This window comes from Mus caroli, chromosome 4, assembly GCF_900094665.2.
Source record: "Mus caroli chromosome 4, CAROLI_EIJ_v1.1, whole genome shotgun sequence".
In the NCBI taxonomy this organism is placed as follows: Eukaryota; Metazoa; Chordata; class Mammalia; order Rodentia; family Muridae; genus Mus; species Mus caroli.
This window is the reverse complement of record NC_034573.1, coordinates 127,733,412-127,752,200: the sequence shown is the minus strand read 5'-3', so window position 1 is coordinate 127,752,200 and position 18,789 is coordinate 127,733,412. Positions and strand designations below refer to the sequence as shown.

General features: G+C 45.9%; 1 protein-coding gene across 20 annotated transcripts in view; it reads right to left on the bottom strand.

Moving 5' to 3' along the window:
• Eif4g3 (eukaryotic translation initiation factor 4 gamma 3) overlaps window positions 1-18,789 on the bottom strand; it is a 208,565-nt gene that overhangs the window by 131,847 nt on the left and 57,929 nt on the right. For 16 of the 20 annotated variants that reach the window (XM_029476718.1, XM_029476719.1, XM_029476720.1 and 13 more), the window contains one exon: window positions 15,261-15,389. The exons of 3 other annotated variants lie outside the window; for them this stretch is intronic. The gene's annotated coding sequence lies outside the window, so the exon portion shown is untranslated. Of the gene's footprint in view, window positions 1-8,660; window positions 8,748-15,260; window positions 15,390-18,789 lie in introns of those variants that run through there. One more of the 20 variants, XM_029476714.1, reaches the window with a different exon arrangement.

Sequence of the window (18,789 nt, the reverse complement as noted above, 5' to 3'; positions counted from 1 at the left end):
TGTAGCCCAGGCTGGCCTCGAACTCAGAAATCCGCCTGCCTCTGCCTCCCGAGTGCTGGGATTAAAGGCATGCGCCACCACGCCCGGCTTCAGCCTGCTTTCTTACAGAACCCAGGACCACCAGCCCAGGGATGGCACCACCCACAAAAGGCTGGGCCCTCCCCCACTGATCACTAACTGAGAAAACGCCCTACAGCTGAATCTCATGGTGGCATTTCCTCACTGAGACTCCTCCTCCTCGTCTGATGACTCCCTTGTGTCAAGTTGATACAACCTGACAGTACAGGTTCATCATTAAGGGAGACACTCACTGTGGATCTTCCAAATGAGGCTTCAACTCTGTTGAGGTAGTTTCCTTCTACTCTGAGTTAACTGAGTGTTCCTGTCAGAACAGGGCACTGGGCGCTTGGAAGTGTTTCTGTGTCAGCTGAACTGATCACTGTCTGTCACTCTTTATGCTCGTGGGACAGGCTGCCATGATCAGTTTTCAATATTGAGTCATTCCTGTATTCCAGAAATAATCCCATGTAGTGGTGGTGAAGCTTAAAATACAGTGCACAAAACCAATCCACTGTGTAAAACTGACAGGGCTGGACAGCCGCTACTCTTCTCCAGAGGCCTTGAATTCAGTCCCCAACTCCCGGATATGGTGGCTCCAGGGGACCCGATCCCTCCTTCTTCTGGCCTGAGCAGGACCTGCACTTGGATGCACAAACTGACTGCTCGGGAAGGAGGACTAGAAATCCCCTCAGCACACGCCAAGCCACACCCAAACACAACACACATCACACTCACTGGAAAAGTCTAAGCACTTTTCCTGAAGAGCAGGAGAGAGAAGAATCCGGCCCCCAGATAGCAGAGGACCCAGCAAACGGAAGAGAAAGGGACATTTTGTAAATCTCACAGAAAAACAAGGCAACATAATGTATCTTCCCAGTGGTGCAGCAAACCTTGGAAAAGCTGTGGCTACATCTCCGCACTTTCAGTTTATTACAAAACCCTGAGTTTGGTGGCCAACATAGACAGACGGGATAAAGGACCACCCAGGGCATCCCACTGTCCCCCACTCCCACACACAGAGACGCCACACAAAATATCAGAACTAAGATATCAATAACGTACGATACAAAGTCAACATACAAGACCAATGTGGATCCAAGTATCTAAAGAGAAAAATAGAAAGTTTTGTTTACAAAGTATTTATAAAGATAAGATTCCAAAGTGACGACCAAACTCAAACAGGTGGCAACGGAAGCTACGGAAAGCGGAAAATGCTACCTCTCATCAGACCTCCATGCTGGCCTAGGCTCAGCACATTTGCCATCCAAGCCCAATGACAGGCTCTCTAGAACCAGAAAGCTCATCTGAGTGCTGCTTTGGCTGCCAAGGACTCTACACAGCAAAAAGAGCCATTAGAAGAACTAAGCTGGGTAGTCACACTCCTCCTCTTGAAATATTACCACAGATTTACAAAAACGTAATCAGAGTGGTGCTGCTGTAATACAAGCTCACTGACAAAGGCTGAGGTGAGGCGCCCAGAAAAAAACAAATCCACGGGCAAACAATCTGTTAAGGGCACCCAGACCATTCCACGAGGAAGGGGCAGGGTTTTCAAAGCCAGTGCTCACTAAAGCAGAAATGTGCCAGCCTGCAGTGTCAGTGCTGCGCAGTGAGGAGCCACGCAGCCTTGAAGCAGGCCCACTGCCAACCATGCACCTACCCCAAAAAAAGATGAAGACGGGCATCTACGTCTCTATCTCGTACCATGCCTAAAAGCTAAATCAAAGCCGGGCCAAACGCCAAAACTCTGCCACTCTGAAACTACTAGGGGACAAAGCCACTTTAAGACATTGGTACAGAGCAAACTTTCTGAAAATGGCCATCACTGCTCCAAAAGTAACAGCAAGGCCCGAGAGCACTGAAGAGAAGGCCTCTGCACACAGAGGAAGCAGTGGCCCTGTGGGAGTCCAGCCCACAGCACTGGAGAAAATCTGTAAGAAGGGACTAACAGGCCACAATATAAAGAACTCACAGCTCCAAACACCAAAAAGTAACTAACTAAACCAAGGACGGCAGGCAACATGGCTCTGAAGGTTCAGCCTTGGGCACCTAGTTTCTGCCCTTCCGAAGCAACTCCACAGACAACCTCTGGCCTCCCCATGTGCAGTGCACCCCCACAACTCAGCAAGGAGAGGCCTATATATATCTGCACAAGCTGATTACCTGCTTAGCTGTGGACTAACTGCAAATCCACGGCAGCAGCCTGAGGACTGACTGGCAAAGGCAGAGAGTCCACTAGCTACACCTCCAGACCCAACGGAAAGGCCACTGAGAGTTCTAGGGAAGGTTCCCCGATTAACCACCTTGTGTTTCAAGACATGCCAAGGTCACTAAGTTTAATGACTTTCTGAGAGACTTTATCAATTTTTTAAAAAATTTATTTATTTTCTGTGTATGAATACACTGTAGCTGTCTTCAGACACACCAGAAGAGGGCATCAGATTCCATTACAGATGATTGTGAGCCACTGTGTGGTTGCTGGGAATTGAACTCAGGACCTCTGGCAGAGCAGTCAGTGCTCTTACCCACTGAGCATCTCTCCGGCCTGACTTTATGGATTTCTAATGCACAATCTGTACACAGTTTTGCCTGAAGAGTGAGTTTGGTGATTGTTTTAAAGACCATCACAGCTGCAGTGGGGAAGATGCTTGCTTGCAAGCCTGACAGGCTGGCTTCCATTCCCAGAAACCACACACAGGTGAAAGGGCAGGACTAAGTCCATAAAGTTTCCTCTGACTAGCCAGGCAGTGGTGGCACGTGCCTTTAATCCTAGCACTTGGGAGGCAGAGGCAGGCGGATTTCTGAGTTCAAGGCCAGCCTGGTCTACAGCATGAGTTCCAGCACAGTCAGGGCTACACAGAAACAAAACAAAACAAAAGTTTCCTCTGACCTCTTATGACCATATATATGCATACACCATGCATGCAAACAAACACTTAAAAATGTACTATGAAACAGATTATAGCAACTACAGCGAGAGCCACACTAACGGACTTTTAGCAAAAATAAAGTATCATTAAACTTAAATGAAAGAATTTTTTTTTAAGGCCCTAAAAATCTGCTGTTGAAATTCAATACCACTGGCTTTAATTCCAACACTCAAACTGACCTTGAACTCACAAAGATCTGGGCTCCCACTGCCTCCCAAGTACTGGGATTAAGGGTATACACCACCAGACCTGGCCCCATTCATTATTGATTATATGATGTGCTGGGGAAATGACTTAGTAAAGTGTTAACTGAGCCTTCCTTTTAGATATAAAACTCTGTTTGTTTGTTTGTTTAAAAGGCAGGGACTCACCATTTAGCCCCAGTGGGTCTCAAACTCAGGACAACTGTTTCAAGTGCTGGCATTACAAGCCTGCACCAGCACACAAGGCACCTAGGCAAACCCTTACATTCTGGCTGTGCTGGAGGGCTCCCCAGCCCACAGAGAATCCAGCAAGATGTGCAACCAATCTCTTTTTAGTTATCTAACTGAAGAAAGTTCTTCCTAGGACTTGTACAAATTGCAGCGCTCTGCTTCTCTCCAGGCCTCTCAACAAGGTCCCAGTGGAGAGGTTATTTGTTGGTAAATAAAACTGCTTTGCGACACCAGGGACACTGTACAAACATGAAGGGCTGTGTCTTAAATGTTATCTGCCACAAATACTATTCTCCTTAACTGTGGCTTGTGGGAGCTTTGAGTGAAGGTTTTTGGCAATTAAACTACTTACGGCATGGTATGCATCCAGTCTGCACTAAAGCCATCCACTCACTCTTCCTGTGGTCTTCTGATAGCTAATGAGCACTGCCCTCAGCACACTGACACAGTTCTAGTTGTTCATTACCACCCAGCTCCTCCTGACACCCTCAGCAACCCACGTCAAAATATTTACCATTATCAACAGAATCCTAGAATGCGATAATGTTGAAAGCAAACAGATTTCACACCATACTCTAAAAAACTGAAATATTAGTACCATAGTAAAAAAATAAATAAAGCAAACAGAAAAGCTTAATCTCTACTGTTCCATTTCCTTAAGCGCTCTGATTAGTTAGGTGAGACAGCATCCCCGCATCGAAGCTTATTTGCTGACAGAATCCTGGAACTGGATTGTGTCTGCAGCACAGGGCTGTGCTGCTCTTCAGTACCCTCACTTCTAGCACAGAGCAGCAAAGGCATCTCCTATCCCTCCCTCAGCAAGCCTGGGCACACATCAATGTCACCCAGGCCAGACCCAAACCATGCTCTTCCCTGGGCTACGAGGAATACCCACAATTATGCCTAAGGGGCTTCCTAGAGTCACAACAGTGACTAACAACAGTGCCCAGGGGTTAGCACACCCCACAAAGGACACAGCTCCTTCTCACTAGGAAACATCGGGTGCAAGCGGACAAGCCTGGTGGTTCACTGAGCCCGCAGGCACCCACAGATGTTGACAGCATCCCTTTGCCAGGGCCTGGGCCAGACCAACACTGCCTGCACCCTCTCTGCCACCCTCTCTCTCACTTGGGCTGCTTTCTTCCTGTCCCCCATCTTTATTTAGTCTCTGGATCACTTTCGTCAAAACGACCTGCAGCCAGGGCTCCCGCCCATTCATTTGTCACAGCAGACAATCTTCAGGGAGTCCCAGAACTCTTTTTCCTTTGTTTTCAAATATTTTTGGTTTTGGTTTTTTAATCAAGGTTTCTCTGTGTAGCCCTGGCTGTCCTGGAATTCTGTAGACCAGGCTGGCCTCCAACTCAAAACTATGCCTGCCTCTGCCACCGTGGGATGAAAGAACATGGTCCACCACCACCATCCATGTGCAGATAAGTTTCTATAAAAGCCCACTGTTTAGCAAGGTGTTTCATGTTAACTGCTTAAAAACTAAAACATACTTTTTTTCTATTTTGTGTGTAGAGCATACAGCCCACGTGTGCACAGTGCAGGTGTGTGCACATGTGCACCTGTATGGAAGACAGAAGTGACATCAGGTTATCATCCCCAGTGGCTCTCATTCTCATTTCTTCAGATGGGCTCTCTAACCAAACACAGACTTCACCGGATGGTTAGACATCTGGCCAGCGAGCCTCAGGATCCCGCTGTCCCTGCTACCCAGACCCTGAAACATAATGCCACCACACCCAGCTTTTAATGAAGGGCTAGAAGGGTTAGAGTAGAGTCCTCGTGGCTTGCACAGCAAGGAATTATCTATGGAGCCATTTCCCAAAGCTAAAACATTATGAAACATTTTTCTTTTTCTTTTTTTTTAATTTGTGTGTATCTGTGTGTACATACATGGGTACAGTGTGTATGCTTTAGCCCACAGGTCAAAAGAAGATGTCAGACTGCCTGCAGCTTGAGTTACAGATGGTGTAAAACACCTGACACGGGTGCTGAGACATGAACTTTGACCTCCAGGAAGAGCAACAAGTGCCCTTAACTGCTAAGCCTTCTTCTCCAGCCCAGAAATGGTATTTCAAAGACCATGCTGTGAATGGTCCTTGTGTTTCCAGAATGAGTTTTAAAAGCCTCACTTATCTAAAAATGAACCTGAACGGAAATGTGCTAGTGAACTCTGAGACTATAAGGAGAGTGGAGACTGGGAATTGCAAGTAGAGAACGTGGCTTGGTGGCGGAGCACTTACCTCACATGGGTGAGGCCACTAAGTTCAATTCTGAGCACCAGAAAAAATACACAGAACCTGGGAACTGGGGGTGTTAACCTGGCCGCTTCCCAAAGATGCTCTCCCACCTGTCAAATCCCTCCTTCTCAACCTCCAAGATAGAAATAACCACACCTGTGTCACAGGGTCCCCTAGACACCTACAGTGTTGACTAAGCAGCTCTTACCTTGGAAATGGCAATCTGGTACAAGATTGCCCATAAACACAGGCCTGTACTCTGCCATGAACAGTTCAAGTTCTGGGATCTGGGAAGAACAGCTTTTAGTCACAATTACTTGAATGTTTCCAGAGACCCAGGTGCCTACCACCCAGCTCTAATCTGAGCAAGACTTGATGTGTTTTAAGAATCTGTCCTTTTGACTCCTAAAGACAGAGCACTCCTTAGAGAGCCCACATGGTACTTCTGTCCAGTGTGATGTTATCCTTCTCAAAGAGCCAGCCACTCTCCAACAAGTCTTCATTCCTTACAGCTTTTAAGAGTCAGGACCCGCTAAGTGGAAGACAAAAATCCCTTGTATATGTACCCAACTTTTTGATATTTCATTTTTTATATAAATACTAAGAAACTTGATAATCCTACTTTGGCATTTGTCTTCCAATGGTTTACTCAACCTTCTGCCTTTATTGAAGTTGAAGTTGTCGTAACCATTCTCAACCTATAAGAAACAAGAGTGACCCCTGCAGTTTGGCCCTTGTACTCAGCTCTTTCTGGGCGAGCTTCCAGGCCTTCCTTCCCTTTCTAAAGGTTGCCAAATGGTTATGTAAATGAGCCAGCTGGCTTCTGAGTCACCACTTCTGTTTCCACCTTCTCCATTTCAAATGTGAACCTGGAAGTCCTCTCTAAATCCTTAACAGCAGTCAGAATTTTTAGTCACTCCTAAACATGGCAACTGGACAGTTGACCTCCCTCACTACAGGGGAGTGGCTACTGACAACTGTTATTCAAATACTAATTTCTATAAACTGTCTGCTTGGTCACTCAAAATACGTCTCAGTAAACCTGCTCAAGCTTCCTGAAAGAAGAAAATTTTCAGGCGTGCGCAACAGTAAGAGGCTCTGCAGTAGGCAGGCCCGGGCGCAGTGGCGCACCGTGGTACACACCTGTAATTCCGGCCTTAGCAAGGATGATGCAGGAGGACGGGGAACACGAGGGAGCTTGGGTTATACTGCAAAACTCTCAAGCAAGCAGGCAAACAAACAAAAACGAAGTCTGCTGACAAACGCATCTTGAGCAACCATATCCCCTAAAGTAGACGCCCTAAGAACAGAGAACCAAGTGATGAGGCCCTGAACACAGGCAGCTACTGCCTGGACAGCATTTCCTTCTCCAGGTCATTCATCTTTTGAGACTAAGGGAACAACATCAATAACACAAAACAACAAATAACAAAAAGTACCAAGCGGACATTCCACATTAAGGAGTAACCTGAGGTTTCAGGCAATGGTATCAGAGAATTCATACAAACTCCAGAACTGACAGGGACACTGGGCCTCACACCTTGACCCTGAGCTGCATCCTGAGCATCCTCCAAACACTTCCGTCTTGGCACTAGCACCTGTCCTTCCCTTCCCTAGCTGCTGTCAGTAGTACTCTCCAGAGTACAGCAGCCTCATTTAAAGCATTTGGCTGATAAGATAAACTCACGTTTTGTTTTGTTAACTACATGCTTCTTAACTGATGGGGTTACTTGCTGAAGGCCAACGTGAACTCTATGGTAGCCTGTCTTTGAGAGGATGGGCAACCACAGACATGATCAGAAGTAACAGGGCCTTAGGAAGATGGAGTGCAGTGCTACCTGGGGATGCAGCACTGTGGACAGCGAGCAGCAAACAAACTTCTTTTACCTGCGAAGTCTGACAAAATATTGGACACAGTATAATTTCATATATATATTTTTTTTTCATACATACACACACACAGTGTTCAGGGCCTCATCACTTGGTTCTCTGTTCTTTAGGGGATATGGTTGCTCAAGATGTGTTTGTCAGCAGTAAAATAGTGGTCATCCATAGAGTACAATTCAATCTCCGGAGACTTACTCTATGTAAGAAAAGCAAACCTGGCCCATGGACTAATGGACAGCTTAGAAACGACCCTAGTACCCGAGAGGCTTGGACTGGAGGCCATCTGTGGCAGTTTGAATAGTTCTGGCCCATAGGGAGTGATGATGGTGGAGGAAGTGTGTCGCTGCGGGGATGGGTTTGAGGTTCTATGCTCAAGCTAAGCCTAGTGCAGATTAGTGTCCTCCAGGCTGCCTGGAAGCCAGGCTCCTTCAGCTGCCGGTGGATTAAGATGTACAACTCTCAGCTCCTTCTCCAGCACTGTGTCTGCCTGCATGCTGCCATGCTTCCCGCCATGACAATGGACTGAACCTGAAACTGTAGGCCAGCCCCAATTGAATTGTTTTCCTTCTTTAAGTGGTGCCTTAAAGTCACGATGTCTCTTCATAGCAATAGCCCTATCTAAGTTACATAAGAAGTTGTCTCAAAAGAAAGGAAGAGAACCAGGCAGTGGGGCCACAGGCCTTCAATCCCACCACTCAGGAGGCAAAGGCAGGAGGGATCTCTGAGGCCAACCTCTTCTACAGAGTGAGTTCCAGGACAGCCAGGGCTACACAGAGAAACTGTCTTGAAAATCAAAAAGGAGAGGAAAGAAGCGTTTATACACTGCTCTTTCCAGTTCAAAAGCTTTCAAATTGCCTTCCTATCTGCTCCCTTATAAAGGCAACAGTCCTTTATTGAGGCCCTATAAACCTCTCCTCTCAGCAAACCTGGATTAAACTCAGACCAGTACTCTGTATGACCATGGCACTCATTCCCTCTGCTGAGCTTTCTGCCATGGTCCTGTCGGTACACCCCAACAGCCTGCTCAAACACATGCGTGCAGAGGGTGTTTCTGCCAGAAACAGTACCAGTACTTGGGGTGATCCAGCTGTGTTCCTAGTCACCTGCGGCACATGCTGACTGATCCCCAGCCTGGCATTCTTAACAAAAGACAGACAAGACGCCTCTACTTGTATTTCTCCTTCCCAAGATTCACCCGGACGTGCTGACTTCTCTGAGGAAATAGCAAGGTCTGGAAGTATAAAAAAAACAAAACAGAAACAGAAACCAAAAATAAAGATATGAAGCATGTGAATGCCTCGCTAGAGTTCTAGAACGTGGCAGCGCTGGAGCTGAGCTGCTGCTCAAATCTGCAGGAAGTACAGGTGTCCACTGAGGAAAACCTGCAGGGGAAAGGACGAAGACTGCTTTTAAAAAAACTTACTCAAAACACCAAGTGACAGCAAGGGGGGGTAAAACTCAAGCAGTGTCCAGTTGTGTCCAGAGATCCTGCTCTTTGCCCTGACAGAACTTAGGTGAAATGGGGAACAACAATCAAAAGTGGGGCCCAGAAGAGAGTCAATGAGGAACGCCCATGAAACCACCATCAGTTTGACTCTTGTAAAGTCCCTTCATTTTCTAACAACACTGATGTGACACTTTGCGATTTCCTGCGTGGGTCCGACCGGTGTGGATGGTGTAGGAAAGTTCCCCAAGCAAGGACTTACTCTTTGGTCTCTCCGTGTGCACCCAGGGCACTGACTACTAAGTCACTCTTAACAACAGCACTTAAAAGCAAGCATGGAATTGTTTTAATCCCTGGGCTATTTTTGCAGCTGTGTGCAATACAAGGAAAGTCACAATGAAATCAGCATCCAAAAGCTGCTCTCAATTGGTTCAAGGTAAGGTGGATGAGGCAGGACTAACAGGGACTCACTGAGAGTCCTTCTTCATAAATAACTGCAGGTGCCCTGCCAACAAAGGCAAAAGGTGACAGCTGTGGAAATTCCCAGTCCTGTCACATAAAGCCACCACGAATAAAAATAACACCACACTCCGGCATCATACCACAGCAAGCCATTTGGTTGTTCAGGTATTTATAACCTATTCAGGTTTTTTTCCTTCTCTTTTAGGGAACTTGGCCTGATCCTGCCAACTTGGCCCCCAAGGGCTAGGGTTATAGTCAGGAGCCAAGACAGCAGGACATTTATTTAATGACAATGGCAAAGACAGCTGACTGTATTTGTTCTAGCCAAACATGATGATATACTGTAATTCTAGCATATTAGAGACCAAGACAGGAGGACTTTGAGTTCAAGGCCCCACCCCCTCAGTTAAATGGTAAATTCCAAGCAAGCTTGAGCTACACAAGACCCAGGCTCAAACAACAAGAACAAAAAAAAAAGGCAAAAGTTTTTGAAAAATTTGTCAACAAATATTTTTTTTTGTCTTTTTTTTTTTTTTTTCAGAGCTGAGGACCGAACCCAGGGCCTTGTGCTTGCTAGGAAAACCCTCTACCACTGAGCTAAATACTCAACTCCCAACAAATATATTTTTCAGTGTGATAGCATATTATCAAAACTAAGTAAACAGCAGCCAGCGCCAAGAGAACATGCATGCTGTCAGTGCTACAGCAGCAACAAGTCTTGCGATGCCCCAGCTGGCTTCTACACAGTCCTCCCTGTAGACAGGAGGGAGGGGAGGACTGAGCTGCGGATCAGCAGTTAGGAGCGCTTGGTGCTCTTGCACACGATGCAAGTTCTGTTCCCAGCACGCGGTCGGGTGGTTCAGTCATCACTGACTCTAGTTCCAGGGCACCTGAGCCCCTCTTCTAATGTCCTGAGCACCAGGTATACACGTGGTGCGCACATACACAAGTGAAGTGCACAGATGTGAAGGCAAACACCCAAACACATACATTTAAAACACTTTTTAGAAAGATGGAAATGAAATATAAAAACTGCAAATTTTACTTTGTTTTCCTTTTCTAAGAACATTTAACATTCATCTATTTTGACAATATATGATTAGGAAAAAACTTCTTGTCAAAGTCATAAAATTGTAACTTTGTTTTCCTCATAAAAATGAAAATTTTTAAATATACAAAAGTTTCCACTAAGTAAAATCATTAGTTGTATTAATAATAAAAAATAAAAAGCTGGGCCTAGTGGCAAAGCCTCTAATGTCTGTTACTGGAGAGACGGAAACAGGAGGACTGCGGCATCAGCCACCTGGGGGCAACTCAGTGAGACCCTGCTTCACAACGGGAAACAGAGGACTGGGAGGTAGCTTAGAGAATGCACTTGCCTGGAGCAAATGTGCATGTGCTTGCTTACACATGCAAGTGCTCAATATCTCCCCCTCCGTCACACACATGCATACATACGCACGCACGCACGCTCACTCGCTCACTCTCTCACCCCCCTCAAACATACACACACACACACACACACACACTTACTTAGTTACTGGGTAACTCAACAAATCAGATGCAATCTCACAGACAGACAATAAAAACACCAGGGCAGTAACTGGCAGCCTATTCATGGCTTCCTGGCTATTCACGTGTTCTAGCATCTAAGGAGAGCTGGAGGAACAGCAAAAGAATGGCTCTTGTGGCCTTACAACTGACATGGGCCAGAACACATCCTTTCTTGAATGCAAACTGTGCCATCCTAGCAAGTCCTGACTTCCTGGAAATTGAAGAGCTGTGAACCAGCTGTGGAGCTAAGGAGAGCTCTCCTTATTTACCAATCACCGTTTGCTTGCCTTTCAGCTCAAAAGTCACCCTGTTTGCCTATGATGGGAAAATGAATCTGGCTCTATAAATATTTCAGCCTCTCAGCTGGCACACTGTTGTCAACGGAGAATGCTACATAGGCAACACTGCAAGAGACTTTGCCTTCTAGCTCCTATGGTCCTGAAGTGACTCCAAACCCTGGCTTCTCTCCTATCCAGATCCCCTGATAGGCACATCTTGTTCTGTCCAGATATGGGTAACAGCTGTAGTGAAGATTTGAATATAGAATATTCAAAATATAGAAATATTACAGGACCATGTTTTCGTTTTAATCCTAGGTGTGGGCTATGGGCTGCTTCAGATTGCCCACAGCAGCTGACTATGATTTGCCTCAGGCTCTATCTGAGTCGTGATTCTGCCAACTGTGGCTAGCTTCTGTGATAGTGTGACTATGTGACATTTGGAATTCTGGAGACTTTTCAGAGGGTATGTAAATGCTAGAGCCCCAAAGGTTGTTGGTGCAGTTTCTTAAATAGATGTGCTCAAAGAAGAAACAAAAAGAAGAAAGTAGCTACCCTGACAGCAAAGATCAAACCTGCCCCAAGAAACTCGAGAAGCCCCCATCAGTAGGAAGTAGTCGAACCAAAAAGCCCCTCCATTTTAAAACCTAACTATATCAAGGGATCTCTTTCCTTTCCTCTCTATCCTCTTTTCTCTTTTATGTTTCTCTAGTGTTACAGGGTTGAAAGGGTAGAAGAAAGAAGAACGCACAAGCTAGCTACAGGCAGCAGTGCCCAGCAGCCAACAGCTAACTGACTACAGCAACAGGCAGCAGAGCCCAGCAGCCAACAGCTAACTAACTACAGCAACAGGCAGCAGAGCCCAGCAGCCAACAGCTAACTAACTACGCTGGCAGCTTTTTAGTAGTAGTGTTCCCTTCCTGAGCACAGCCTTTCCTCACCAGCACAAAGGGAGAATTGCAGCAAGCTCCAAAGGGTAGACGGACCACCAGAGCCCTCAGCAGGTCACACCACTCCCTTTAGAAAAGGTACAAAGCTACCCAAGAGAACCAGGAAGGGAACACCATCTACTCGAACAGGTTACCTTTCTGTATCAGCACTCATGAAGCAGAGGCAGGCAGATCTCGGAGTTTAAGGCTAGCTTGATCTACAAAGTAAATTCCAGGACAGTCAGGGCTACACAAAGAAACCCTGTCTGGGGGGGGGGGGGGTGATTTTCTGTCAACACAAAATAGAGAAGAGCAATTGAGAAAATGCCCAGGTCTTAGTCACTGTTTTATTGCTGTGAAGAGACACTATGACCATGGCCAGCTCTTCTAGAGAAAGCATTTAACTGGGGCTGGCTTACACTTTCAGAGAACAGTCCATGATCATCGCAGCTCGGAGCACAGTGGCATCCAGGGCAACTACAATCCTGTAGCAAAGAACTACATCCTAATGTGAAGCAGGACAGGCGGGTGGATGCAGGCAGACAGACAAACAAGGCAGGCAGACAGGCGGGTGGACGCAGGCAGGCAGACAGACAGGCGGGTAGACTCAGGCAGGCAGGCAGACAAGGCAGGCAGACAGGCTAAGTAAGACCGCCCCTGGTGACATATCTCCTCCAATGAGGCCGTATGTGCAAGCCTATGGGAGCCCGTTTCCTGTCCATTAGGCTTGAAGCCAAGCCTGTGGTGTTTTCCTGACTGATGAGTTATGTGGCCCACCTCACTGTGGGTGGTGGTCCTGGGTACTATGAACAAGCCAACTAAACAAGTCATGAAAAGCAAGCCAGTAGGTGTTTCCTCCACGTCCCCTGCCTCCCTTCAATGGCATACTGAAGTCTATAAGCTGAAATAAACCCTTTCCTCCAAGTTGCTTTTGGCTAGTGTTTTATAAAAACAATTAAAAGCAAACCAACACATGTTTTAAAAACTGGCACAAGGTCTTCTTGCACTTTCTATTCAGTGAATCTGAGTCTGACTGACTATAAAGTTGACAGAAGGCCAAGAGCTTTCACCGCTGGGAACTCCAGCCTATCCACCCAGTGTCATCACAAGCCCCGGACCATGTACACCACACCAGCTCTTTGTGAGAGATCAATATGAAAGAACAAGCTTTGCCAACACTCCACAGGACAAAATACTGTGCCCCCTTGAGACCCTTCCACCATGAGCACACAGCTCACCATCAGCCACAGGAAACGGGCTTCTGCATGCATCTGCCACTCGGACACACCAGAGTCCTTTTCATTCAAAATATCTCTACTTCAATTCGCTATACTCAATTCACTATACTCAATGTTCCCTCAAGATGCTGCAGTTTTGACTTGATGAGATTCAGACTAATGCACTTTAGCTACAGTTTCAATGCTGCTGTTCAAAAGCCTATGTTCATGGGGCTGGAGAGATGGCCCAGTGGTTAAGAGCACGGCCTGGTCTTCCAGAGGTCCTGAGTTCAATTCCCCGCACCCACATGGTGGCTCCCAGCCATCTGTAATGGGATCTGATGCCCTCTTCTGCAGTGCAGGTGTACATAGAGCACTCATAAATAAAATAAATCTAAAAAAAAGTCTATGTACACAAGTAAGAGTTTAAATATGGGCTGGTGAGATGGCTCAGTGGGTAAGAGCACCCGACTGCTCTTCCGAAGGTCCAGAGTTCAACTCCCAGCAACCACATGGTGGCTCACAACCATCTGTGAAGAGATCTGACTCCCTCTTCTGGAGTGTCTGAGGACAGCTACAGTGTACTTACGTATAATCAATAAATAAATCTTTAAAAAAAAAAAAAAAAAAAGAGTTTAAATATTTAAAATGCAAAGTTCTATTATGTAAAAACAAGCCTATTCATATATTCCTTAATACAGCAACAAACTGACTATAGTCTTGCAAATTATAATTCCTATTGTGAACATTCTATACTTTAAACTATGACTGATATCCCAAGTGTAATAATCACCAGTCTTATAATTATTTTTTCTTAATTTCAAGCTTCGGTAATGGTGAAGCTCCAAAACACCTAAAATATGAAAACAAAAGTTTCAAATGTATGTAGGCTAGAGGGGTGACTCAGCAGCTGCAAGAATTGTCAGGGTTCCAGAAGACCAGGGTTCCTTTCCCATGCACAGCTCTTAACCACAGAGACGTGAACATGAGATCTCAGGGTACGGACCAGCGGGACAGTATCTTAGGGAAGGGCCGGGGATAGAGGAGAGCCACTGATGTCTTAAAGCCAGATGAATGTCTGTCCTGCCCTGAGTAAAACCCACTGAGAAATCTCCAGTACATAACAGCTAAACCACTGAATTAAGCTAACAAGACCCAGGAACTCTTGGGAAGAAAGAAACCAACAAACAAGAACTCACCCAAGTCACCCATAGAAAAGATCTTCTGCAAAGAGCAGAGGGACAGGGAGGACCACTGTTCCACCAGGACACGAAAGAGGCTGCTCACCGAAACTTCCTCTGATAGTTTTAGAATCATTGGTCAATTTTCTTTTTCTTTCTTTCTATCTTTTTCTTTCTTTCCTTCCTTCCTTTCTTCCTTCTGTCTGTCTTTCTGTCTTTCCTTGTTTCATTGTTCTTGTTGTTTTTGTTTGTTTTGGTTTTTTGAGAAAAGGTTTCTCTCTGTAGGCCTGGCAGTCCTGAAACTTATTATGTAGAACCAGGTTGGCCTTGAACTCACAAAGATCCGCCTGCCTCTGCCTCCCAAGTGCAGGGATTAAACGTGTGCGCCACCACATCCAGCAAGGGTTCAATTTTTCTTAAGTAAATAAGAAAAACTAAATAGAAATTGTTTCTTCTTTAATTACTCCAAAGTGAAAAGCATGGGGTGGGTGCCAGCGGCCAGCAAACACATAGGACAAGGTGGCCTGAGCCTTGCACTAACTGCCAGCGGGCACAGCTGCCTTTAGAGAAACGAAAAGACAAAGATTACAAGGAAATGTCGTTTAAAAAGAAAACAAAATAAAGCCTGCAGTTCTTACTTGAGAGAGTCCAGGGGACGATGCATGTCCCGGGGGCGTGGCCGCAAGACTGGGGAGCCCCTTGCTTATTTCATGTGCTGAGTAAGGGGCAGGGGTGGGGGGTCCTGGCTGTCTCGCTACTTGTGTTACCTGTGAGGGAACAAACAGCAAGAGATTAGTGACCCAGTCCACACGTGCAGCTGAACTGGTTAAACTATCGTTAAAGGCCGGGCAGTAGTGGTGCACACCTTTAATCCCAGCACTCAGAAAGCCCAGAGGCAGGGGGATCTGAGTTCGAGGCCAGCCTGGTCTACAGAGTAAGATCCAGAACAGCCAGAGCTACACAGAGAAACCCTATCTCGAAAAAACAAAACAACAACTAGAACAAAAATCACTTTAAAAATTGGACTGTGTCTCCCAAGTCACAGGAAAGCTTAAGCACTAGAAAAAGCTGGGCTCACCATTTCAGAACACACAAGTATTGCTATCTGTTTGCTAAATTTTTAAAGCATAATCTCAAACCTCCCCCAAGTCCTAAAACAAAAACTATTCTAACTATTCTGACATGAAACTTAAAACTATACCAAGCATTTTGAGAAAAGACAAGAAACAGATGGGTATGGGCGTGGAGGGAACTGCAGAGCCCAGGGAGAGCTCCGTAGGTGACATGGCTTTTCTGAGAATCGCATGACACATTTGTCCAGACTCTCAGGACATCCCCCGAGTGATGGCGCTTGCCTACAATATAATCCCAGCCGTCTGGAGGAGTGTGCAGGAGAATTCTGAGCGNAGAGATGGCTGTGCTAGACAGACAGGCTGTCTCAAGAGAACAGGGAAAAGGCTGTAAGAATGCTTTTGTCTAGCATGCCACGAAGCTTGGGGTCAAATCCTGGCAGCACATCAACTGGGTATGGTGCTCCAGGCCCATTTCTCCAGCTCCTGGGAGACACACCATGAAGATGAGGAATTCAAGGTCATCGTGGCAGCCTAGCTAGCAAGCTCAATCTCAAGCTGGCCTGGGCTCCACGACACTGTCTCAAAATGATTAACTGTGGGACAATAAACAACAAAAGCAGTTATAGTCCCCAACTGTGCTGGTTTGAGGCTCATTCAGTCCCTAACTTTAGGTGACATGAAAGCACACCTCTAATTCGATGGATGGACACACAGACAGATATAAAATGTCTATCTAAAATGTTAAAGTTTTTGTGTGGGGAGGGGGCATTCAGTATGTGTGTGTGTCGAAGCGCCTGGCATCTACCCTGTGGCAGGCACTCCGAGAACTTTCAAAAGTTGTGAGGATCTGGGATCAAATTCAAGCTGCCTGACTCGTACGGTGCTGCTGAGTCACCTCACCAGGCCAAGGGGGGAATACAAAACTGGGTGCTATCAGCTTGCTAGCCATGGGGTGCGGCACTTTCTTCCTTATATTTGAATCTGGATTTCTATTTTTCTAGCAAGCACATATTTCAAACCTGACACTTGGAACTTGGCAGTTTCCACACCAGTCTATAAAATCCCACACGTGATGCCACAGTGGGCACGTGACCTCAAGTGTGACAACAGCCTGGGACATAAGGCCAGCCTGAGGCCAGCCTAAGACACCACAGCAAAACTTTGACCATCACCCTTCCTCAAAATAAAAAAGCCAAAAAAAATGCCCCCAAAATGCCAACAAGCGAGCAAAGGGGGCACAGTCACACCTGCAGTTCCGTGCCCTGGCTGTCCTGCATGGCAACAGCACCCGGCTCTCCTCATCTGTCCGTCCATCCTCCTGAACAAACTCACAGAGTACTTGTGGCCGGCTTGTCTCTTGGGCATGTAAATAAAACTATCATTACACTGTGATATTAATTCAACAAACTCTACAGCCTGTTATATGGCTACTCAGGGATAAGATTTATTTAGCTTACCAACTCATGAGCACCTGAGGTGGCCTGGGCAACCTTAGAGCACAGAGCAGCCAGCATGGAATAGCTACTGCTGGCAGTAACCCAGACAAGTTACCTGAGAGTCTGTCCTTAACCTACTGGAGCTAACTGCCCTGAAGAAACAGATGAGGAGGCTGTCAAACCTACTTTGGCCAATCACTCAGAAACACTGCACACAGAGCAGGCACACACTGCAGGTGGATGACAACGATACTGGGTCTTTTCTAAGGACTATCTACAGTTTGAAGGCTTTTTGTTTTTGATTTTTGTTGCTGTTGGGTTTTTTTCTCTGTTATCCCTGTGGTCCAATGATGTGACAACAACTGAGCTGTTGTTTTTGTTTACTATGATTTGGGATTTTTGAATCAAGGGTCTCACAACATGGCCAGAGTAAACTGTAATTATGTAGCCCAGGCTGGCCTCAAACTTACAATAATCTTTCTGCTTAAGCTTTCCAAGTGCTGGGTTCCAGAGCTGTGTCCATGTAACACAGACACCATGTTCTCTTTCCTAAGTTCAGAAACCCACTGTTGAGGGTCTAGGCTTCCCAGAGAGGGCAGAGTGCTCGAGTACCAAGAGGCAATTGTAAATACAGTTAAGGGCTGCCTGGGAATCAGATCCCATCTGAAAATGTGAGTTTTATATTTAAAGCTTGCTTTTTCTGCTGATTTTCCATTGTTAATAACCTAGTTACATAACTGATCCAAGGCACTGGGTCTTAATTCCGAGATACTAGTAGAACTCAACCACAAATAATAAATTCAAAGACACTGGGGCTGGTGAGATGGCTCAGTGGGTAAGAGCACCCGACTGCTCTTCCGAAGGTCCAGAGTTCAAATCCCAGCAACCACATGGTGGCTCACAACCACCCACAACGAGATCTGACGCCCTCTTCTGGAGAGTCTGAAGACAGCTACAGTGTACTTACATATAATAAATAAATAAATCTTTAAAAAAAAAAAAATTCAAAGACACTATCGAAATCATAGTTAGACCGCTCCGGAATAGCTGTGTCACAGATCAAAATCAGAGTTAGACTGCTCCGGAATAGCTGTGTCACAGATCAAAATCATAGTTAGACTGCTCCGGAATAGCTGTGTCACAGATCAAAATCATAATTAGACTGCTCTGGAATAGCTGTGTCACAAAAGAACTGTCACCAAGTCCCCATTCTGAAGTTTAGTCATGGATCATTACGTTCTAAACAATGACTTAAAACACAAACAATGTGGATGATAAACATTTATTCCAGGAATCTTGTAAGTAGGCCATACAACACGGAGAATGTAGATCATCCAGTGAGAGACCCAGGTTTGAGCACTGGCGTAGCTGTGCTGGAGGTGGCTCAGTGGTTAAAATCTTTTGTTGAACTTGTAGAGTACCTGGGTTCAATACCCAGCAGGCACATGGCGAATTCATAACCAATCCTGGAAGATGGGACACTTTCTTCTGATCTCCAAGGACACCATGCACACATATACACATACACGGTGCACACACATATGCACAGACAAACATTCATACACATAAAATAAAATAAATAAATCAAAAAATTAGTTTTTTTCTTTTTTCAAGACGGATTCTCTGTGTAGCCCAGGCTGTCCCGGAACGCAGAAATC